The following is a 6,000-nucleotide window of genomic DNA, read 5'->3' as shown; positions in this document are numbered from 1 at the left end:
AGTAGCAAACTATAGATTCAGAGGGGAAGCAAATATGTTTTTAAGATTTCTCAATAGATTGCCATCTGCTGGTTGGAAGATCACATCTATGGTACTTGTTTCTCTTACAATGTCAATGAATGACAAAACAAGTGTGTTTGGGGCCACGGTGATGCATTTAAAATAGTAACGGGCTAGACCTTGGTCGGCTCCTAGTCAGGTTAGAGTAATTTATCTTTGCTCATACACTAACAGGCCTAGTTTCAGGTGTTACGCATTGTGACCAAGCTTAGGAAGAATCCCATGTTGCCCTGGCCGGTTTGGCTTAGTGGTTAGAGTGTCCATCTGCGGACCAAAGAGTTTCGGGTTTGATTCTGGTCAGGGGCACGTACCTCTTTCTCTCTCATTGACGTTTCTCTCTCTCTCTCTCTCTCTCATTCCCTCCCTCCTACTCTATCTGAAAATCAATGGGAAAGTATCCTTGGGTGAGGATTTTTTTTTTTAATGCTCAGCCTTTATTTTTTAATTATTTATTTATTTTATTATTTTTATTTTTTTGTGGTACGTGCCCCTAGTGGTAACCAAACCCGGGACTCTCTGGTCCGCAGGCCGACGCTCAACCGCTGAGCCAAACTGGCCAGGGCGGGTGAGGATTTTTCTTTAAAAAAAGGAATTCCATGCACTTAAAACTATTAATAAGAGGGGAAAGAAAAATATAATCAAAGGAAGGCTAGCAACTCCTAGCTTTATTCTAATTCATTCTAAGAAATTGTACTCAAAATACAAAAACTCATATATTCTTTACCAGAAAATGTGAATAAGAACTATTCATTTTGTTCTCTAATCCTGAAATACTAACCTAATTTTAAATATGTATATTTTTAAGTTACACACACACACACACACACACACACACAAATTTTTACCTGCAAATACAGAGATAATTCTGAAATACTTGGAACAAAAATATTTGGACACAGAATAGGTCACCAAAGTTCCCTTAAATTGTTCCTAATGATGTTATATTGCTTAAGATGTTAACAGGATCACTCAGAATAATACAATGAATAACCCCCACCCCAATACAGTAGCAACTTAATTATGTTTGTGATGTCACTATATAATCTGTAGCAGCGTCTTTGCTTTTTAGAGCTTCCCACTTTCTTAAAGTATTAGATATTTCTAGTAAATTTAAAAATTATTTATTATATATTTGGGGTTACACACCTAGAAAAACAAATATTAAAAACTACTAGAATTCCACCACCCTGGGACTAATATTATTTCTAGTCTTTTTATTTAAATATTTTCCTACCTCTAGAGTATATGCAATTTATTAACTCTATTTTTTCACTAATTATAGCATAAGTATTTCATAGTGCTACAGTCTTCACATCATTGTTGTCTATTACATGTTGTATGGCTACTTTCTGCTTTTTACTATTACAAATACACTGGGAGGAGAATTTTCATGAATACAGCCTTTTCTCTAAATTAAGATTATCCCTTCAAGATATTACCACAAATATTATAAATATTTTCATGGTTCTTGAAATTGTCAAATCTTCTAAAAGAGTGAATTTTATTCTTCTTAACAGTAGTCACTGGACTTATTGGATAAGAAAAAAAGCACTAAGCAGGTTGCACTACAAGATTCTGTTAGCCAATAATGCTTCTTTGTAATATGATTCAAATTATGTTTTGAAAATATTTTAATTTTATTAAAAATAACAAAACATGTATTAGATTTCTGTTAATCCTCACCTGAGGGTATTTTTTCCTTTGATTTTTTAGAGATAATGAAAGGGAGGGAGGGAGGGGCTAAAGAAGGAGAGAGAGAAACATCAATGTAAGAGAGACACATCAATTGGTTGCCTCCTGCACGTGCCTCAACAGGATCGAGGATTGAACCTGCTACCCAGGTACATGCCCTTGACTGGGAATCAAACCTGCCACACTGACCAGGGCTAGGTTTTCTTTTAATTCAGAGATATATAAAGGGTAAACAAGAAAGCAAAATAAGGCCACAATTTACCTTCTCAGATTACTCAGGTTGATATCTTTTTTTAACTTTTTTTTATTATGTTTGTATTGATTTCAGAGAGAGGAAGGGTGAGTGAGAGAAAGAGAAATATCAGTGACAGAAACATTGAGCTGGTACCTCTGGCACACCCCCTACTGGGGAATCTAGCCCCCAACCCAGGCATGGGCCCTTACTGGGAATCAAACCAGCGACCTCCTGGTACATGGGACAATGCTCAACCCCCTGAGCCACACTAGCCAGGCTGGTTGACATATTTTAATAGAAGTAATATATGTATTGTTTGAAAATATAAACTACATGGAAAAGAATGCTACATCAAAAGTAAAAAGAAAAAAATCTGCCATGGCTGGTTTTGCTCAATGGTTAGACGATCAGCCCACAAACCAAAGGACCCATCCTGGTTGCAGGTTTGATGCCTGCCCCATCAGGGTCGTGCTGGAAGCAATTGATAGATGTGTCTCTCTCACGTCATTGTTTCTCTCTCTCTCTCTCTCTCTCTCTCTCTCTCTCTCTCTCTCTCTCTCTTCCACTCTATCTAAAAATAAATGGAGAGAGAGACCAGACACCCGGCACCGCATCAGCCAGCTCAACCCTTTAAATTTACCATTTCCAAGTCCTGTGATCGGATTAAGGAAGAGTTTCAGTCTTTTCAGGTTGAATACCACCACCTGAAGCTAGAATGTGAGAAACTGGCCAGTGAGAAGATTGAGATGCAGTGGCATTATGTCATGTATTATGAGATGTCCTATGGGTTGAATATAGAAATGCACAAGCAGGCAGAGATTGTCAAGAGGCTGAATGCTATCTGTGTACAAATCATTCCTTTCCTGTCCCAAGAGCACCAGCAGGCTGTGGAATGGGCCAAGCAGGTGACCATGCAGAACTGAACACCATCATTGGGCAGCAACAACTCCAGGCCCAGCATTTATCACATGGACATGGTCTGCCTGTGCCTCTGACCCCACACCTTTCGGGGCCTCAGCCTCCTGCCATTCCACCCATTGGTAGCAGTGCCGGCTTTCTGGCCCTGTCCAGTGCCTTGGGAGGCCAGTCCTACCTTCCAATTAAAGATGAGAAGAAGCACCATGACAATGATCACCAAAGAGACAGGCTTCATCAAGAGCTCTTCGGTATCCCCGTCAGCCAGTTTCCGAGGTGCTGAAAAACAGAGAAACTCCACAGACTACTCCTCTGATAGCAAAAAGCAGAGAACTGAAGAAAAGGAAATTGCAGCTCGTTATGACAGTGATGGTGGGAAGAGTGATGACAACTTGGTGGTTGACATTTCCAATGAGGATTCGTCTTCCCCTGGAGGGAGCCCAGCACATTCCCCCAGAGAGAATGGCCTGGACAAGAGCCGCCTGCTCAAGAAAGATGCCCCAGTCAGCCCAGCTTCAGTTGCATCCTCCAGCAGTACTCCTTCCTCCAAATCCAAACAGTTTAGCCTTAATGAAAAATCTACCACTCCTGTTACAAAGTCCAATACCCCTACTCCACGAACTTATGCACCCACCCCAGGTGGTAATTCCACTCCTGGATTGAGGCCTGTGCCTGGAAAACCGCCAGGCGTCGACCCCTTGGCCTCAAGCTTTAAGGACCCGGATGGCAGTTCCTTGTTCATATCCAACCCCGTCTGGGATCGTGCCCCACGTTGGAATGAACGGAGAGCTGACCAGCCCTGGAGCCGTGTATGCAGGGCTGCAAAATATCTCCCCGCAGATGAGCGCAGCCGCTGCCAATGGGAGACGCCAGCGGTCGGAGTTGATCCACACCATCACATGCGCGTGCCAGCAATACCTCCAAACCTGACAGGCATCCCAGGAGGAAAATCACACCCCGGCAATAAGTGCCCCGTCTCTCAGCTCGACTGTCTGAATAGGGGTAACTACATCTGTTCCTACCGATTGCTCCCTGATTGTCGCACCCTAATTGTGGGAGGGGAAAACAGCACTCTGTCCATTTGGGACCTGGCTGCGCCAACCCCACGCATCAAGGCAGAGCTGACGTCCTCGGCCCCTGCCTGCTACGCCCTGGCCATCAGCCCCGACTCCAAGGTCTGCTTCTCCTGCTGCAGCGACAGCAACATCACCGTGTGGGACCTGCACAACCGGACGCTGGTGAGGCAATTCCAGGGTCACACAGATAGGGCCAGCTGTATTGACATTTCTAACGATGGCATCGAGCTCTGGACGGGTGTCCTGGACAACACGGTCAGATCCTGGGACCCGCACGAAGGGCGGCAGCTGCAGCAGCAGGACTTCACCTCACAGATCTTTCCTCTGGGCTACTGCCCAACCGGAGAGTGGCTGGCCGTGGGGATGGAGAACAGCAATGTGAAAGTGCTGCATGTCACCAAGCCAGACAAATACCAGCTGCACCTGCATGAGAGCTGTGTGCTGGTGCTCAAGTTTGCCCACTGTGGCAAATGGTTTGTGAGCACGGAAAGGACAACCTTCTGAATGCCTGGAGAATGCCTTATGGAGCCAGTATATTCCAGTCCAAAGAATCCTCCTCGGTGCTTAGCTGTGTCATCTCTGTGGATGGCAAATACATTGTCACTGGCTCTGGGGATAAGAAGACCACGGTTTATGAAGTTATTTGTTAAGGACAAATCATGCAAACTGAACTCCTTCTCCTTGTAGCACTTTGTTCTATCATCCCCTCCACTCTGTCCCTCCCCCCCCCCCATCTAAAACCAAGGATTTCCAATGCGCATTGCAGTTGTGATATTGAATCCCCTTGCTCCCCCTTCCTCCTGCTATTGAATTGTGAATACTCATTAAGAACCAAGAACCCGTGATACAAATCTTCAACTCTCTACTTGGAAGACCATGAAATACCCATACTTAACAGTGGATGGAATCTTTATGTATTATATCTGTAATATATTTATTTTGTTTAAAGAAGGCTTTCTAACAATGACTGACTAAATAAAGCTGTCTGCTCCTGCAAAAAAATAAATAAATAAAATAAAAATAAATGGAAAAATATCCTCCAGTGCCTTGGCTGGTTTGGATCAGTGGTAGAGCATCAGCCCCTGGACCAATGAGTCACAGGTTTGATTCTGGCCAAGGGCATGTACCCCAGTTGTGGTTCATCCCGGCCCTGGTCAGGGTTGTGCAGGAGGCAACCAGTCGCAGTGTCCCTCTCACGTCAGTGTTTCTCTCTCTCCCATTCTTTCCCTCTCTCTTTCCCCTACTCTCTGAAGAGAAATAGAAAAATATCCTCGGGTGAGGATTAATTATATATGAGATTAAATATATTTATAGTCTCCTCTGGTGAGTATTAACAAAAGAAAAATAAAAAATAAAAGTAAAAAACCTCACATAATTTTCAGTCCTTCTCCCCAAAGCAATATATAGTTCAAATTTTGTTCAAAGTATAGAATCTATCATTTCTCTGGGACAAAGGGGAGAATTTGAAACACAGGAAAATATAGAACAGAGGGCTTCTTGCCTATGTATTTTTTAAATATATGTTTATATAATATGGTGTTTTTTTAACTTATTTTTATCCCTGAATGTATTACAGATATCCCCGTTTTCCCCCATTGACCACCTCCTCCCCGCTCCCACCCCAAACCCGCCTTCCCCACACTATTTCCTGGTGTCCACTGGTTATGCATATATGCATATAAGTTCTTTGATTTATCTCTTCCCACTTCCTCCTCCCTTTCATCTGGCATCCAACAAAAAATTCTCTGTAACTATGAGTCTGTGTCTGTTCTGCTTGTTTATTTTTTTTTTGTAGATTCAATCATTGATAGATATGTATTTAATGCCATTTTATTGTTAGTATTTTTTCTTCGTCAAGACCTTTCAACATTTTATATAATACTGGTTTGGTGGTGATAAACTCCTTTAGCTTTTTTTGTGTGTGTCTGGGAAACTCTATTTCCATTGATTCTAAATGATAGCTTTGCAGGATAGAGTAGTCTTGGTGGTAGAACCTTGCTTTTCATCCCTTTGAACATTTCT

At 42.6% G+C, this 6,000-nt stretch overlaps 1 pseudogene; it reads left to right on the top strand.

The window, feature by feature from the left end:
• The first annotated feature begins 2,669 nt into the window (after window positions 1-2,669).
• Window positions 2,670-4,628, top strand: LOC118643220 (annotated as a pseudogene).
• Window positions 4,629-6,000: the final 1,372 nt, after the last annotated feature.

Source organism: Molossus molossus, unplaced genomic scaffold (assembly GCF_014108415.1).
Source record: "Molossus molossus isolate mMolMol1 unplaced genomic scaffold, mMolMol1.p scaffold_m16_p_32, whole genome shotgun sequence".
Lineage (NCBI taxonomy): Eukaryota > Metazoa > Chordata > Mammalia > Chiroptera > Molossidae > Molossus > Molossus molossus.
Note: the sequence above shows the minus strand (reverse complement) of the source record. Positions and strands in the feature narration are given on the sequence as shown.